A 19,710-nucleotide genomic window follows, 5' to 3' on the forward strand; every position below is an offset into this window, starting at 1 on the left:
TTCGTGTTATGGCTTTTGGCTTAACCAATGCCCGGGCTACCTTTCAAAGATTAATAAACACTGCTTTTAGAGAATATTTGAGGGAGTTTTGTGAAGCTTTCTTAGATGACCTTTGTGTTTATTCCTCTTGGAAAGAACATCTATCATGCTTACGAAAAGTGTTTGAGAAGTGTAGATTGTATCGCATCTCCTTAACACTAGAATGGTAACATGACACTTTTATGTCCTTGGACACTTTTGTGTCCTGTTAAGTGACCATTTTGCTTGAATTATTTGAAGAGTATGAAAATGAATTTCTAGGTGCTATATATCCACAAAGTTTCCTTATGAGCTGAAAAAAATTAGCATTTTTTTTGGAGTATCAATCTCACCATTAACCTTACTCTTGCACAACATTTTTGAACCTAAACTGTGTGAAAAACCGGGTCCTGTTTTTGGCTTTTTTTCAATTTTTGGCAACTATACCACTCTAAACTTCATGTTTGTGAATTTTAGATGGCTAGAGGTTAAGACTTCATAGTTCTCAACATGTTTTGATGCTTGTAGGGAGAGCTAAGTGTTAAAATTGAAAGTTATGACCAACTTACAAGAATTGCATAATCCTGTTTTTGGCCCACATTAGCACTTTTATGATTTTTTTGGTGGATTTCTTGATATCCAAATTCAATTTTGATTGTGTAAGTGTAATGTATAACATAAAGCTAATCTTCCTTGAGTTTTGGGAGACCTAATATGCTATATAGCATAGTATATGATGATGGTTGAGTTTTTTGATTGCTGAAGAATACAATACATTTTAGAGTAGCAAGTATAACTTTCTCAATATTGCTAGTTTCTTAGGCCAATTGTGTTTATTTTGTAGATAGTACCCATATCTAATCATAGACTACAAACTTGGCTAGATATTGAGTAGTTTCTATGGGTTTCTAGAGGTCATAATGCTAAACCCAGTTTCTTCATGTTTGTTGTATTTAGCACTTTATCATTGCCCCCGAAGTTCCAATTGTAAGAGATCCATTATCCTTTTGACACGCTCCATGGCTCCTTTTCAATCCAAAGGCCCAAAGGGAACTAAGAAAACATGTATATAGTATCTGTATTGAGCGTGACTATAGAAACTTTGATGATAGGTCCGCAGAATGGAAAAAATGTAACTTTTTTGTACCTATTTTTTTTGCCCAAAAAAAAATTAATGAGGTTAAATCAACCATATGTTTTGTTCACCAACCTATTGAAGTTAACGGGGCATTTTATCTCATGTCCTACAAAAATCCCCACTCTTATTTATATGCAATCAACCATAAGAAATTGTTGTTTTGGAAAAAATGCACTGGTCCATCAACTTTGGAGGCTTGTAGTGACCAAGGGATGAGAAAAATTACAAGTTTCTCATTTTTTCCATATGTAGTAGTTATTGAACAATAAGCTCATGAAAGGAGTTTTCAAAATGAGTGGATCTACTATGGTTTTGAAATTTTTTCCCAAAACCCTAAAAGGATACTTTTATGTCCAATTAGGTTACCATTCTAGTGTTAAACCCTTTCAAGTGCCAATTTTGGGTTAAACATGGAGTCATTTTAGGGCAAATAGTGTCCAAAAATGGGATTTCTACAGATGAGAGCAAAATTAAAGCCATTGCTGAATTGCCACCACCTACAAACTATAAAGGAGTTCAAAGGTTCATGGGCCATGTTGGTTATTACCGACGGTTTATTTTAAACTTTTCCGAGATAGCTCGTCCTTTGTACAAGCTTCTTATTGAGTTCCAATGGACTACGCAGTGTGACCATGCTTATGAGTCATTGAAAAAGACCTTGACTAGTGCTCCTATTCTACGAGTGCCCGATTGGAATGTAATTTTTCATGTATATATTGATGCATCGAACTTTTCTATTGGGTGTGTTCTAGCTCAACCAGGAGAACATAAACTGGACTACCCCATTAGCTTTGCAAGTCGTCAGTTGAATGATGCCGAAAGAAACTACACCACTACAGAGTGAGAAGGTTTAGGTATGATTTATGCAGTGCAGAAATTTCGCTACTACCTTCTGGCCAACAAGTTTGTGTTCTATGTTGATCATCAAGCCTTGTTGTATCTAGTAAATAAACCTTGTTCCACGGGAAGAATCACACGATGGTTGTTAATTCTCCTTGAGTTGATTTTACCATTGTGGTTAGACCTGGTAAAAGACATGTCATGGCTGATCATTTGTCTCGCATACCCAATGGTGAAGCCCCTACTGGAGTCGATGATGAATTGCCTGATACTTCTCTATTCCTAGTCGAAACCATACCTGAATGGAGTGAGAAGATTGTGAAATTTCTAGTTAATGGTTTTCCACCCAAAGAGCTTCATAAGGACATAGCTCGAAAACTGTTAAAAGAATGTGAACCTTACACTCTCATTGCAGGAAGTCTCTACAGGCTATGGAAGGATGATATTCTTAGACGTTGTGCTCATGAGGATGAGTATTTATACATACTGCAAGAAGCCCACATGGGTATAGCCGCAGGACATTTCTCAGGGGAACTAACAGCTAGAAAGGTGTTGCAATTAGGCTATTGGTGGTCAACCTTATTTAAGGATGCATCACTTTTTGCAAAAGGATGTGATGAATGCCAACGTTACAAGACCACACAACAAAAGGATAGGATGCCCTTACATCTTGTTAAAGTGACTCAACCATTTGAAAAATGGGGTTTAGACTTTGTAGGCCCAATTAGTTTGGCAGCTCGTAGCACTCAATCTCGATATATTGTCGTTGCCACTGACTATGTGACAAAGTGGGCGGAAGCCAGGGCAACACGTAAGGCCGATGCAAGGTCAACTGCCAAGTTTCTCTTTGAGAACATTGTTACAAGATTTGGTTGTCCCTTTGAGATTGTGAGTGACAATGGTACTCATTTTATAAATGGAGTAATAAAAGAACTCACTACCCACTTTATGATAGCTCACCATAAATCCACACCTTATTATCCACAAGAAAATGGCCAAGTTGAGAGCACCAATAAGACCTTAATCTCTATCTTAACCAAAACGGTGGAAGCTCATCGCACAGATTGGGATTTAAAGCTTACATGGGCTCTATGGGCTAATCGTACTGCGTATAAAGTTGCCATTAACTGCACACCATTCAAGATGGTGTATGGCCAAGAAGCGGTTATGCCATGGGAGTTTGTCGTTCCTAGTCTTCGAGTAGCTTCTCAAGAAGGTTGGGATGGTAACCCCTTAGTTGAGCGATTATATATCCTTGAAAGGCTAGATGAAGAGGGCAATTAGCTGTGAAAAATGCACTTGTGGAGAAAGATAGGAGGAAGAAATGGTTTGACCGTCATCTAAAGAACAAAGATATCAATGTTGGTGATAAAGTCCTTATGTATGGAGTGCGTAACGAAAAGAAAAAGTTGAAATATGCGGGGAAAGGACCATATAGAGTATGTGAGATCACCCAACAAGGAACCATTCGTGTGGAGACTCTTGATGGAGTTGAAACCATTGGATTCCTCAATGGGAGAAAATTTAAAAGATACTATGATCCTTTAAGCCAAGAGGAGTTGCGTGAAATCCATACAAAAAAGACAGCCAAGGCACAAATAGAATTGACGAAGATATAAGCTCAAGTTGAGGCTAAGGAGCGACAACAACGTATAAGACGAAAATGAGAGGCTAACCTTGGAGTCACACATGCATTCCGCGTTGAAATCGACGAGGATTGGTTGGACTCTGACACACCTCTACGATACCCTATTGAGCTAAATAGAACCTATGGAAAAGTGCTATATAACGCCTTATTGGACACGGGTGCTAAATATAATCTGCTATCATATAGGGTGTGGTGTCAGTTACGGAAGCCACCTCTATCTGAGAGTATTATCCAAGTCAAGGGTGTCAACAAGAAAAAAACTACGGTTTTTGGAATCTGACACACTTCTGTTAGTTATGACAATAGGGTTGTAGCTCAAGACTTTTTAGTCATGCCTGTTGGAACTATGGAGGGTAATATAAACCTAGGACGCACGTGGATGATAGCCACCAAATGCACTATTGATTGGGGGACTGAGGGTGTCACAACGCAAAAACAAACTCTTATCCCTACCACTCAAGCCATAGTCCCTGAGATATTGCGTAAGCTATGAACCCTTATCCAATGGTAGCGATCATGACTATAAGGATTGTCTGATTCCACTCATCTGAGTTCTTTCTTTTTCTAATGGCAAAAAGAACTACCTCCCTGCTTTCTTCGTAATCTTTGTGAAGCTAATGTCATTCTTGAAAACCTTGTGGTTTCTGGCCTTCCAAGTGTGTTGAAAGAAGCAGAATCTAACAATCTGTGTATAGATTAGAAGCGTTTGGCTTTTCATCACCTTCCCTCCTAAGAACAAATCATTCTTGAAAAATTATATCTTCCAAGTCCTTTGGATCCATTTACATAACTTGCATGCCATGCCTCTAATTGCTTGGTACTCCTTGAATAAGTGAGCGGGGTTCTCACTTGCTGTTTTGCACCCCGAGCACCTATTTGAGCTAATATCCCTAGCTGGAATCTTGACTCCAACCGACATAGTGTCCCCAAATCACCTTCCACAAGAAGGTTTTCATCAAGAGCGGCCATTGTGGATTCCAAATGTTTGCCGCTATCTCCACATATCTAGATTTCACCCATTACTTATCCCACTGCTTGTTGAAGGGGAAAACCAATCGGTCTACATCATTAGGATGTGGTAGATGTTCTTGGTTTGCAGGTTGAAAAAATGTCTCCATTTGGGCCATTTATTTTAAGGATGTCAACAAGCTATGCATTAATCTTGGTGTCATTTATAACTTCAAATCTCTTTTGAAGGTTTCTCTCTACAAGGAGTTATATCGAATGTTAAAGCCTGGCCAATATCTAGCTGGATGTGATTGGTGTATGACAAAGCATTATGATCCAGAATCTTCACTACACAGAACTATTAAGGTTGTTTGAAGGTTTAAACATGGGCATATCATTCCATCTGGAAGTGTTTAAGTTTAATCCTAGATTTTGTGCAATGAATAAGAGTACTTGAGTAGACACGTTTTACGTAAGTATAAACCTCTAATTGTGATTTCTTTGGAGAGTGCAGGCTGAGATTGAGTATGGTAATGGACTACCAGACATACCCACTACCGTTGAATATATACAAGCTTTGAAAGATGCAGGATTTCAAGTAATTGCATGCATATCAAGGCTAAGTATATTTTGCCTTTTTAGATATTGTTGAAAGAAAAAGATCCAAAAATGTGCTAGAACCTTGTGAACACAAATATACAATTGCTATAAAATTGTGTTCCAAGATAAGAGGAATTCTACTCATTGTGATAATTTTTAAGATGCCACAGACCTACATATAAGGATACAAAGCTTCAAATTATAAGCCTTAGGATATTACACACTGCATTGGTGACCGCTATTCCTATCGCTTGTACTACCCATCAACACTCTCTAGCTAGGAACTGGGCTTTGAGTGGCATAAACATGCAACCATTTCCTTGCTAGCAGCTACATAGGCTCCATAGTTCGAAGGGCTTTTGGATGAAGTTCTAAGGCTAGCCATTCTTTTTCATCAATCATTTTTTTCCTTCACCTGTCAATTTCATTTCTTCCAGTTATTCACAATAGACTATGCACATCTCCTCTGCCCCATCATCTGCTTGCCATATGAAAATGGGCTAGCTACCACATTTATGACAAGCTCCCAATTTTCAAATGGTGATGGGTAAGCTCCCTGATTGAAATTATATTTTGAAATAACTAGTCATGTTTTATATTTTTATCACACTTTCTTTGCCATCTAGGGATCACATATATAGAAAGTGAATTCTAATTAGATACATCAAAATATAATCTTTTTTCAATAACTAACACCTTCGACTTTATACATATGGAGGATTTGGCGCAGTTCTCAGTAGAATTATCCTTATAAAAGTATGGTATGTTTATAACAATATTTTGATTATAAACCATGCAATGGTATTGGATCTAAAATTATGACAACATTCTTATACATCTAGACGTGAAATCATTGATCCCGGACAAAAAGTCGAAACATATATCTAATCATAGAAACACATGTACCCACCACGATAGAATTCTAGCATAATGCACACCTTTCCATGGTTTATTATATATGAAGAAAAAGATTTTGATTAAATATATGAAGAAAAGGTTTTGATTAAATATAATAGTCTATCATCCTGGTTTTTCGTTGGCCTCATGAAATTTCATTGAGAAGAAGGGCTTACAGATTAACCAAGGCGATATGAATTCCATATGTGTAAGCAATCCTCGTTCTAGGGTAAGTGGGTGTAATTGCTGCATAGATGATAAAGATATAGTCATGTAAGATGGCTTTGGTTTCAAATATGGTTTCTTATACCTTAAGGTAGAGCTTTTCCCCTGAAATGGCTCTATAAGACTGAAACTAAAGGGAACCTGTAATTCAAATACATTTTTGTTAAGAAAGGGGTACTATTTATAAATTTTAATCAACATTTTTAGAGGAATAGAACAAATGTGTCTTATAACCCCAACACCTTTTGTTTTTGCCAAACTCACAATAGTGATTGGATATATACTCCAAGCCATGGCATCAACCAACAACCTAGTCACAAAAAGTCAGATACATCAGTTGTGATAAACAATGCCACCGTATGTCACCCACAACAAAGGGAAACTTAGATGGGCTTGGGGTTGTCACCAAGGAGAGAGCCCTGCCACATCGTACACCCCTTTGATCGCCAAACCAATGCAAAAGAACATAACAGTGTAAAGGGAAGCAGCATCACTTTTTTTTCTTCTTTCTTTTAAGCAGACTTAGGCCCGTGTCACACTGGGGCAGGCAAATGCGGTCCAAGCTGAGATGGGGCACCGTTATTCGTTGGAGAAAAAAAGCGAAGTTGGCAGCGAGGTATTGTCAGAGCGGCGGCCTCCCTTGCCCGGCCATCTTCCCAAAGGGGTGGACAACTGAAAAAGTGAAGGCGAGAGAGCGCAAGAGAGGCCTTGAACTCCATCCTGCAGCGTGAAACCCTATTACCTACGATGGACGTTGTAACCTACGACGGACATTGTATTATTTATTTGGTAGAGACAGGTACCAGGCTTGTTGGTCCAATAGGAAAAGGGTAAGAGTGATCGCCGATGAGAGGCGCACTCTAACTGGAACATTCAAGGGATTAGTTGGCTAAGCATGGGTGCCCAAGTGTGAATGGGGCGAGCTCATATAAAAGTCAACTAAACCTAAAATTCACTCATTCTCTTATTTGTGCAATAGAAGAGTGCTCTTGCTCCATCTCCATCTCCATTTTCTTCTTCTTCACCTCCTTGTGTGTGTGTGTGTGTATGTGTGAGAGAGAGAGAGAGTGTGTGTGTGTGGGCGATCGAGCATTACGAAGGCACGACGGCGGCGGCGAAGCGGTTGAGCGCGGCGAAGCGGCGACTCCTTCTTCTTCGCGGCGAGGAATCCTCCACGAAGCAAGCGTAGAGCAGTGAGTGACACACCATCGCCTTCTTTGAGCTTACTAGTTTAGGCTTGTTGTGTGCTTGGAGCCATTTGTGGCTTGCACACGGTGTATCGGCAAGTTCCTTGCATTGACACGTGCGACATACGCGCACATTTTTGGCGTTGTTGCCGGGGAATGCCATACATGAAGCTCGAGTAGCACTTTGTGCTTCTCCGTGGTGCAATTTCTATTGTAGGAAAGGTAAAGAAGGAGTGTGTGTGTGTTAAGAAGAGAGATTTGGTGTCATACTGTGTGTTTTTTTTGTTAATGGAGTTTTTAAAGATTCTGTGTTTATTCTCTGTGTATTAAGGTAGTTAGTTTTCTTTGTTAATAGAGATATCAAAGGTTTCGTGTTTATTCTCTGTGTATTAAGCTAGTTAGTTTTCTGTGTACAATAAGTAGGAAGTAGATTAGTGAGAGTTAATAGCGTGTGTTAGTGTGTAAGAGTAGGTGTATTAGTTAGAAGTAGGTAGATAGAGTGTGTGTGTGCTCTCGCGCAGGCTGCGGCGGCTTTATCCTTTAAAAAAAAAAATTAAAAATAAAAATAAAAATTTCAAAGGTATGATCGGGATCGGGAATATCTCTTAGATCCAATCCCAGACCCAAGCCCAAGCTCACACTTAGGCCTAGGCCTCGGTCACCTTTAAAAAAAACGAATTTTAGCTTCACACGTAGCTAAAAATCGATTTTTTGAGGACCAACGGAACGTCAGATGCCCGAAAATTGTGTTGTAAAGCACACAGCGACCCTTTAAGTGATACGCTCGTTTCGAGCTATCACACACTTCAATTAAAAAAAATCAAACATTAAAAAACATTCAAAAAACATCAAAAACAAGAAAAAATCAAGTAGAAAACGTGGTGCAAAACACCCACAAAACAAAGAAAGTAACCTTTGAGGGTACTTGCTGACACTTGTAGGGCACCCAAAGCACATGTATCTACGCTCTGGTCGTGTGTTAGAGTCCGAACAACTAGCTAGTGATTCGATTTACAGGGGTACTCAGTATCCTTCCATGCTAGGGTCTACGCCCTCGGCGGGGATCCAAGGTAGTGCAACCCAAGACCCAAATATAGCGGCTAGCGACTCTTCCTCTGACTTCGATATTATGGAAGAGCATCTTACACAAAGCCCCGGGGGAACAAATGAAACCGTACCTAGCTGGGCCCAACAACCTGGAACTAGTGTTTTTAGCCGTTTGATGGAAACTTTTAGTAGAGCTACACACTCTGAAGCTACGGCTAGTGAAGTAAACGAAGGGGGTGGGGAAGTAGAATCACCATTCACATCTCCTGTAGACCCCACACTCCCTCAGAGTGTCCACGTGGAAAATCTACCTATCTCATTTAATGAGGGCGCTACCGAGCTACCACCTTCCAAAGTCGCCTCTAAGGTAGCGGTGACTAAAAGTCAAAACACGGGAAGCAACATTGCATCCACCTCACGGCAACCCTCTAGTACACCAAGTTTGGAGGGGGTATTTCTCAATGAAAATTGGGAATATGACCTACACACGGAGACTTTGACCGACCTATACATGGGCTACACATACCATGTGGGTTGGTTAGAAGTTGTACAATCTACATCTAGTGCCACTAGTGTAGAGGAACAATAACACATGATCTGCAATGTCATCCATACGATTATCCAGTCCGAGAGGCAAAATCGAGGAATAAACATACCTTCGACGGGTGCTATGCAGTTTTTAGACACGGGCAAAGGGAAACAACCCACTCTATCACAAATGGAGACTCCCCCAATGAGTCCCATCGATCCCCCATATGTTGTTTTGCCAGGGGTCTCAATGCAATCTGAGCCCACAAGTGATAGCTTTACTTTTCCAAGTCTAGCTCATGTTTCCCTTGATGACACCACAACTACCATGCCTACCCCAATGATGGGCATGCCATGAAACACGCCATGGACCTCGTTTGTTAGTAAAGCACCGCTACATGGTAGCTCAATGCCTGCAATAGTACCTACAAGTGCGAACCAATCGTATGAACGTATGGGTCCACGTACTCATGTAGTCCCTACCCCTCCCATTTTTTCAACTACCTATGCTCCACAACCACAATACACAAGTTCTTATTTCCATGGGACTATACCGGCTAGCATTAGCATGTCACATCCGACGTCTGCTATGCCTAGGGCCACTCATATGAACTATGGACCACCACATGGCACAACATCATACCCAACGTGGAACCCAAGGGCTTCCTATGCGCCAAGCCCAATGCCAATACCTACTCCACATGTAGTCTCTGGAGCACCTTTACCCACGGTACCTGCTCACTTAGGTGACTTGGCAACATTTGCTCAAGCTATTGGTCGATCTATTGCTGAGAACATGCGTAACACGCCTGATAGAGAGCCTATAAGTAAGGCAGTACAAATAGCCAAGCTCACACAAAAATTTAGTGTAGACGGGGATGTGAGAAAGCATATCGAAGTGTTTGAACAAATATGCGATTCTCTAGGAGAACACAATGACCTATATAAGAGCAATGCTTTAAGCCTAACCTTAAGTGGAAAGGTTAAGGATTGGTATAGAACCCTAAGGGTGGAAGAAAAAACGATTTACCCTACTCTTAGGAGACTGTTCTTAAAAGAATACATACGAGAGGGAGTGCTTTGGGGTGTAGCCTCTCAGCTCCAGAAAGCCCAACGAGAGGAAGGAGAGTCGGTGAGAGACTTTATAAGTCGCTTGAAGCATTTGAATTCTCATTGTAATCCAAATGAGCGCTTCAACAATAACCAATTTCTTGATAGATTCATTAGGGGATTACGACATGAGGATATCTACAATGGCCTAGTCATTAGAGGTATCACCACTTGGGAAGCAGTCACCACCAATGCAATCCAATTGGAGGATAATTTAATGATTCAAGGAGAAAGAGTGTCTGTTGAGCCTAAATCTATTAGCTCACAAGCATCGGGGCATCAGCCAATGACCCTAAAGCCTATTTCTAGGGAGCCAAAGATATCTGAGATGACTTTAGCAGATCTCACCAAGGCTATTCAAGAGAGTCTTAGAGACAATCGTGCTCCGTAGAACAATCATATGTATCCAAGAAGGGAGCAACAATGGTGCTCAATATGCTATGGACCGCATAGTACCAGTGAATGCCCTACTTTTAGAGTAAAATTCAATGGGAACGGCAATGCATGTGGAAGGTATGGTCATCAAGCTAAGGATTGCATAGTATTTAAGTGCGTGATGGCCAATAGACCAACCTTAGCATGGACAGACACACCTCGAGTGCCTGCATTGATGCCGGCCCCACCTCTTGAACAAACATCACAACATATGGTCCCTAGGGCCCAAAATGTTGTTCAAACAACACCCTTACCACCCCCAGTGCTAGGACCGCAACCACCACATCCGAGAATCACTTCTGTGAATCAAGTGGGTTCTAAGTCATCTATTTCTTGTTTGGAAGGCTATGAGGAAGATATAGATCCTAATATCGCCTATGGGATGGATGTGTTTGAAGAAAGTCCACAATACTACATGGAGGAATATTGGGGACAAGTCAAACGTGTATATCAAGTAGCTGCTCTTGCGGCAAGAGGCCAAAATATAAATTACACCGCTAAGAGACCACCTCTTCAATGCTATGAGTGTGGAGGTCCACATCGTGTAGCCGAGTGTCCTATTAGGCTACAAAAGAACACCACACTAATGCAAACCAATCAAGCAAGCACGTCTACAATGCCGATACTCATGTGTAATCGATGTGGCATAGATCATTTGATTGCCCAATGTCCAAATAATCCAAATGCACGGAAGATCACGCCATTAAACTTGATTGAAGTTACCGAGGAGCCATCACCAAGTACACCCGTGGTACCAGTAAACGTGCTCACACGATTGATGCTCCAAAAACAAAATTATATTCTTGAGGAAAGAAGAAAACACGAAGAAAGAGATCGCAAAAAGCACCGAAGTCAGACCCCAGTTCAAAGACCAACATAGGGACTGGTGATGACCCCGTAAATATGAACGACGCTGAAGAAGATTCTAATTCAGGTGAAACCATGGAGACCAAAACGACCACTAACATAGAAACCAACAAGGAAGATCTTCATGAGCCACAATGGCCAGGATCCAAAAAGAAGATAGGAACTTACCCAAACCCTACAGAGGAGATTGAGCGAGTCAAGCAATTTAGGATTTTGGTAGAAGATACCCAAAGGGATCTAGAACCAGCACCTAGGAAGATCCAGATTACAGACACCGTGTTCCCTACGCAATAACAACCTCACCAAGTCCATAGACCCTTGGACATACCTAGTGTCATCCAAGAAGAAGGTGACTAAAAGTCATGGGAAAGTGGGCGTACTCACTTCTTGATGGAAAGAATGTTTACAGAGGGACTACCTGATCCTATCGAAGAAATGGAGATCCCATCTTCCCCACGTCAAGGAACTCAAGGCCAAAAGGTGCTGTTAAACATTGCCAAATTGATGGATTTCATGTCTTTAGAAATTAGAACCACCATCATGTCCAAACTATATAAAGACCCGGAGCTAGTCTCAGCCCTTCGAGCCGTCCTCAATGGAGAACTGAAGTTTGGGCTACCACAATTTGCACAGATGGATGGAGTTGGGGAGATGCCAATAGAGGAGGAATACATAGATCCACAACTTTCTGGCCAACAAGTTTGTATTCTATGTTGATCATCAAGCCTTGTTGTATCTAGTAAATAAACCTTGTTCCACGGGAATAATTACACGATGGTTGTTAATTCTCCTTGAGTTTGATTTTACCATTATGGTTAGACCTGGTAAAAGACATGTCATGGCTGATCATTTGTCTCGCATACCCAATGGTGAATCCCCTACTCGAGTTGATGATGAATTGCATGATACTTCTCTATTCCTAGTCGAAACCATACCTGAATGGAGCGAGAAGATTGTGAACTTTCTAGTTAATGGTTTTCCACCCAAAGAGCTTCGTAAGGACATAGCTCGAAAACTGTTAAAAGAATGTGAACCTTACTCTCTCATTGCAGGAACTCTCTACAGGCTATGGAAGGATGATATTCTTAGACGTTGTGCCCATGAGGTTGAGTATTTATACATACTGCAAGAATCCCACATGGGTATAGCCGGAGGACATTTCTCAGGGGAACTAACAGCTAGAAGGGTGTTGCAATTAGGCTATTGGTGGTCAACCTTATTTAAGGATGCATCACTTTTTGCAAAAGGATGTGATGAATGCCAACGTTACAAGATCACACAACAAAAGGATAGGATGCCCTTAAATCTTGTTAAAGTGACTCAACCATTTGAAAAATGGGGTTTAGACTTTCTAGGCCCAATTAGTCCGGCAGCTCGTAGCACTCAATCTCGATATATTGTCGTTGCCACTGACTATGTGACAAAGTGGGTGGAAGCCAGGGCAACACGTAAGGCCGATGCAAGGTCAACTGCCAAGTTTCTCTTTGAGAACATTGTTACAAGATTTGGTTGTCCCTTTGAGATTGTGAGTGACAATGGTACTCATTTTATAAATGGAGTAATAAAAGAACTCACTACCCACTTTATGATAGCTCACCATAAATCCACACCTTATTATCCACAAGCAAATGGACAAGCTGAGAGCACCAATAAGACCTTAATCTCTATCTTAACCAAAACGGTGGAAGCTCATCGCACAGATTGGGATTTAAAGCTTACATCTGCTCTATGGGCTTATCGTAATGCATATAAAGTTGCCATTAACTGCACACCATTCAAGATGGTGTATGGCCAAGAAGCGGTTATGACATGGGAGTTTGTCGTTCCTAGTCTTTGAGTAGCTTCTCAAGAAGGTTGGGATGGTAACCCCTTAGTTGAGCGATTATATACCCTTGAAAGGCTAGATGAAGAGGGCAATTAGCTGTGAAAAATGCACTTGTGGAGAAAGATAGGAGGAAGAAATGGTTTGACCGTCATCTAAAGAACAAAGATATCAATGTTGGTGATAAAGTCCTTATGTATGGAGTGCGTAACGAAAAGAAAAAGTTGAAATATGCGGGAAAAGGACCATATAGAGTATGTGAGATCACCCAACAAGGAACCATTCGTGTGGAGACTCTTGATGGAGTTGAAACCATTGGATTCCTCAATGGGAGCAAATTTAAAAGATACTATGATCCTTTAAGCCAAGAGGAGTTGCGTGAAATCCATACAAAAAAGACAGCCAAGGCACAAATAGAATTGAAGAAGATACAAGCTCAAGCTGAGGCTAAGGAGCGACAACAACGTATAAGACAAAAACGAGAGGCTAACCTTGGAGTCACACATGCATTCCACATTGAAATGGACGAGGATTGGTTGGACTCTGACACACCTCTACGATACCCTATTGAGCTAAATAGAACCTATGGAAAAGTGCTAGCTATATAACGCCTTATTGGACACAGGTGCTAAATATAATCTGCTATCATATGGGGTGTGGTGTCAGTTAGGGAAGCCACCTCTATCTGAGAGTATTGTCCAAGTCAAGGGTGTCAACAAGAAAAAAAATACAGTTTTTGGAATCTGACACACTTCTGTCAGTTATGACAATGGGGTTGTAGCTCAAGACTTTTTGGTCATGCCTGTTGGAACTATGGAGGGTAATATAAACCTAGGACGCACGTGGATGATAGCCACCAAATGCACTATTGATTGGGGGACTGAGGGTGTCACAACACAAAACCCAACTCTTATCCCTACCACTCAAGCCATAGTCCCTGAGATATTGCCTAAGGAAATAAAACGCAAGACATTGCTTGTCCAAGAGGTTGAACCATACGTCCCCATAGCCCAACTCTCTAGAGCTTCAACTGATGTAGTTGAAAGAAAGCTTGAGACACACAAGAACCATGCTAATATAACAAATAAAACATACAAGTGGGTCCCTAAAGCCTCTTTAGTAACCATGGCTGATGCTAAAAAACGGAAGCCTCATAAGAAACGTCCCCCTCACTCCGAGAAATGTAAAGAAACATTGTGTTGGATTCCTAAACGACTATTGGAAGCCCAAGGATACTATGAAGGAAATGATCAAATCTGGGTGTCCAAACGTAAATTGTACTGTCCATTTGAGCTCAATCCTGTGGCTCCAAAACAAATTGAAGATCGTGGAAAGGAAAAAATCACAGAATGCGACACACCTGCTCCAGAGCTAGTTTGGGTACCAAAGAAAGAATGATTTGTTCCACTTAGCTCAGGTATAGGGAAAGCAAATGAAGCTTCTTGCTCTTCATGTATTTCTTATACAGAAATAGAAGCTTCGATACAACCTCCACCTACCATTGTACATATCCATATGAGCAAGAAAGAGTTTACACCTCCCGCTGTAAGTTCACCACCTACAACGATGTTGCAAATAAAATCATGGGAGAGTACCTTACCACTTTTGCAACTAGATGAAACGCATAGAGCAGTCGAAAGCTATTGGTTAAAGCCTTTACCTATAACAACTTGGAACAAATGGTTTCAAAGGGTGACAACATCATTTCAAACGGTATGATCTACCCAAGGAAGGGGGGAGTGTTTGTTGACATCCATCATTCACTTGCTTTCCTCTCAACCTTTCTTCCTGTCCTCTTAATCTCCAATCTTAGGGAATGTGTATATAAAGCCTTATACTCACAAAAACAAGATAAAAAGGTAAAAGAGCAAGAGCGACTAGCTACGAGAGAGCACCCTATCAGATCCTACACATAAGTCTAAATTCACCATGTCACATCAAGCAACACACAAAAACAACTCATGTTTTAAAGACCTAACCAAATCTATTTGTATTCTCAGAGATGGCTAGTTCACCAGAGGCATCCGCTTCTATTTTTGATGAAAGGTACCCTTTTTCTTTTTCTCAAGTGTTTCACATCTGCTACCCTGTACTTTCTTGCAAATGGGATTTGGTAGAGAGACTTGCACGTGAGCGAAATTTTGAGGAGTTAGAATGGCTGCTACGTCTATGGATAACTAGTGATCCCTACCCAGTAGCGAATGTTTCTCCGGTGGCACATGCTTATTCTTTTGCACAGGATGAGTATCCACGCATCGCGAGGTTCTTGATTAACACTCTTGCGCAAGAGGATGATGAAGAAGAAATAATAGAGACCGAGGAAGACTATGGCCTCACGGAAAATGATTTCGTTTATCTAGATGATGAGGATAGAGACCTAGCCTTAGGGTGGCGAGCCGGTTTATATAATATCCTCTTTCCTTGATTCTAAAAGGGATGACAGATAGGTAGGTTAGGGGTCTGGATTGTGTTTTGAGTTTTTTTTCTAGGAGTTTTATTGTTTTCACACTGACATGCCTCCTAGAGGTATAGTTCTTGTTTTTTGGATGTGTTAGGTAGGACTTATATGGATCTCCATCCACATGGCTGAGGACATCTGCTTCGACGAAATGTGAAACTCCATACCTCCAGGTGTACTACTTTCCATGATTCATGTTGGGGGATATGTATAATTGCTAATAATGATTTTTCATGGTTTGTTTGAGTGCAATAGTTATGTTTGTTATCTGCCATTATAGATGTATAAATTTGTCTTTGCTTAAGTTGATGGAACTAGAGTTTAATCTTATGGATGAGCCTTGAGATTAGGAGACCGTGACTTTAGGTTAATTCATTTACTTGACCACTAGTCCTAGCTGATAAAATTATATGAGTATTTGAGACCTTAGGAATGTTTAAGGCATAGAGAAGCTTGCTCACTTAAACAACAAAAACACTAGTGAGAATACAAAGGAAATGGAAGCAAAAAACATAAGTGCCACAAATGAAAAATCTAATGCTGGAAGAGAAATCCTGGCTTGATTTGGTACTTCACTCACATGTATCGTCTATGGTACTAGAGCCCTAGAGGTTCCCAGTGTGGGCGCTTTTCGTTGAGAAGCAAAAAGCCCTGGACATACAAATAAGCACACACGTCAAATGATTGTGAACCAAAGTAAAAAAGAGAAAAAGAAAAAAATGAATGACATTTAAAAGACTTCCATCGAGCTTACAGTTAACATTTCAAGCTTTTGTTTGCAGTTGTAAGAGCTAGGTGGCTAATCAAAGGTGAAAAGCACAATTACGGAATCTTTCATTTAGATAATCTTCTTAGCTTAGCTAGTACTAGAGTAGTTGTTTTAACCTTAGTCATAGCTAACTAATTGATAGACTCACCCATAAGCCCAAAACTCTTGATTAATTAATTTACTCAAAGTGAGATTTATTTGTCCTTAATGGTAGTCTAACATCTCATAAATCTTGCATTTACTCATTTCCACATGTACCTTACATTCCCCTCATGATTTATGGAAATATAATTCCGCTTGCTGAAACAGTGACTTTGCCTTGCAGATTCAAATCCAAATGCTCTACAACATGGACATAACAATCTTCAACTCAATAGCTTCCGAGGACGGAATCTACATCAGGAAGGGGGGCATGTTAACCCTCACGGCTCACGGACACAGTCGGGTACCGGGCTTGTCGGTACCATAGGAAAAGGGTAAGAGTGATCGCCGATGAGAGGCGCACTCTAACTGGTACATTCAAGGGATTAGTTGGCTAAGCATGGGCGCCCAAGTGTGAATGGGGTGAGCTCATATAAAAGTCAACTAAACCTAAAATTCACTCATTCTCTCATTTGTGCAATAGAAGAGTGCTATTGCTCCATCTCCATCTCCATCTTCTTCTTCTTCACCTCCTTGTGTGTGTGTGTGTGTGTGTGTGTGTGTGTGTGTGTGAGAGAGAGAGAGAGAGAGAGAGAGAGAGAGTGGGCGATCGAGCATTGCGAAGTCACGACGGCGGCGGTGAAGCGATTAAGCGCGGCGAAGCAGCGGCTCCTTCTTCTTCGCGGCGAGGAATCCTCCACGAAGCAAGCGTAGAGCGGTGAGTGACACACCATCGCCTTCTTTGAGCTTACTATTTTAGGCTTGTTGTGTGCTTGGAGCCATTTGTGGCTCACACACGATGTATCGGCAAGTTCCTTGCATTGACACGTGCAACATACGCGCACAACATCTCGTCTGAAGGGCACTCAGTCTCTTTGATTATGTCGTCATGGTTCATCTTAGTGTCGCCAACGTCCTTCGCTAGCTTTCTGGAACTCGTAGGAGGTTTGGTATTCCTAGAGACATGCCTCCAAGTTGTCATAACCACCGGATCTGGACAACTTCTGCCTCGGAGAAACTCCTAGCATACTGACCATTTCTCCGCCATTAATAGTAGGCGTTGAAAAACGAAGCAAAAGACAACTCTTGTTGATAGGCACCAAAGTCTCCCATATTGAGATCCAAGCATTTGTGGATGGGCTTGCTCCTATCCCATAGAATGCACACCATAACATACAAGCCCGATTGGACCCATTACAGTTTCAGAATGAATTGCACTTGGCCTATCAAAATGGCAACAAAGTCTACATGGCTCCGGAGCAAGAGAGGAAGACTCTTGAGTGTGATACACACTGGCAAACGTTCATGAACTCTTCATTTGGATAGAGCTTGGGCATACATGGCACTACATAAGCAAAATAGGAATGCCCCAAAATACCTCCTTTGATAACCAGATCCTGTATAGTGTGCTCGGACAGACACTCTGCCACATAAAAACCTTTGCCAATTGCTGTGAAATGCCATATTGCATTTCTGTTATTTGTCGTCACTGCCACCCAATCCCATAAGCCCTGGGTAGACATTCACCAACCTATAAAGTATAAGACCAATGAGTGCGCATAGTAGGCCTCCAAGCTATGTAATGCTAGCTCATGATTGAAGTCAGCCTGCATCACGTACCCATCCATAACCTTGTTCTAGTTGAACATGTTCACCCCATGTAGAATCTCCGTTGTTAGTGCCCGAATGCCAAAGGAGGACGCTTCAAAATCTTCTCAAGATCGGAGGTATGACCGTCGGCTTCATTCTGTCTTTTCTTACCCTTTGCTGCGAACATGAAGTCCATGCCAATTGAGGTGCCACTGCTATTAGGATTAGGCTCCTCCCTCAAGGAGCCACCTTTGTTAATGATATTCATTTGGGTGAGAATCCTCCCCTAAACGGAAGATTTGGCATTCAAAATTGCGATTCCAAGGTGAGAGAAAAGCAACGCGATTACAAGCCTACACAATGAAGCTGAGCATGATTATGCTACCAACTGGGAGCACACTTAAAACCTGGTGACAAAGCTACGCTTAGAATCTTGTGATCCTCTTCCTTTTTTTTTTTGGTTGCAAAACTCACAATGGTGAGTAGCTTATATTATCATAACCAATAAATTACAGACTCTAGCCATGCTCGTGTCGAGCCTAGATACATCGGCCTCTTCCTTTCTTACCAATATTCAACAAGATTATTATCATCCAAGGCGGAACTAAATCAGACAAACGCAACTGCTTGCTCCTAGCACGCAGCTCCAAAATCTATAAATCTATAGGCAAGTTTTATGATGCAGGTGTTACCGCTCAGCCCTTACCAAATCTACCCATGCATCAATTAAGCACTCGACTCTCGCTCAAACTCACATCAGCCCCACACCCTCTCTCATTCTCCACCAATCTGTAGTTCATGATCCGTAAGTCTTACCCGTGTCTCGGAGAAACTCTTTTCGTCATAAAGAAAGGGCCAGAATAATTGCCAGGTGCTCTTCGAACCGTGCAAGATGGTTGCCCAAAAGCTACTCTGGAAGTAGAGGCAAGGGAATCACCCATTGATGGAACATGATAAGCCTGTATTTATCTGTTCGTACCTAAATTTCCGCCGCTGACCGGAGGGGAAAGCTGGCTTGTTAATTGGCTTTACAAGACCCGAGGAGTTGGGTTAGTCTTCATACTATTATAACCCCAAAACTTCACAAACGTTAAACATCAAAAGTACGTATCGTTCTATAATGAATGCCTCAACATCCAAATCATCCATAGTTTGGATGTCTTAATGTTATATATTGATTATATATTAATACTCTTTATGAACTTCATATATTTGGGTAGTTCTCATCATGTTCAAGTTTTAAATTTATGTATATCTTTATTTGAAAATAATCTTGAAACATCTTATCAGTCATTATCATGATATGATTGGGAGGCAGGTCATGCTTAGATATTTAGAAAACATGCTATGGATAATGACTTTATTTTGTTACTGGTACTTTTCCCTAAAATAACAAAATAACAATCTAGATCTTTTTTTGTGTGTGGGTAAACTCGCTCTCT

The 19,710-nt window shown here is 41.0% G+C and overlaps 1 pseudogene; it reads left to right on the plus strand.

Moving 5' to 3' along the window:
• LOC147422482 (cycloartenol-C-24-methyltransferase-like) overlaps nucleotides 1-19,710 on the plus strand; it is a 55,443-nt pseudogene that overhangs the window by 13,174 nt on the left and 22,559 nt on the right.

Source organism: Adiantum capillus-veneris, chromosome 27 (assembly GCF_014529385.1).
Source record: "Adiantum capillus-veneris isolate H3 chromosome 27, ASM1452938v2, whole genome shotgun sequence".
Taxonomy (NCBI): domain Eukaryota; kingdom Viridiplantae; phylum Streptophyta; class Polypodiopsida; order Polypodiales; family Pteridaceae; genus Adiantum; species Adiantum capillus-veneris.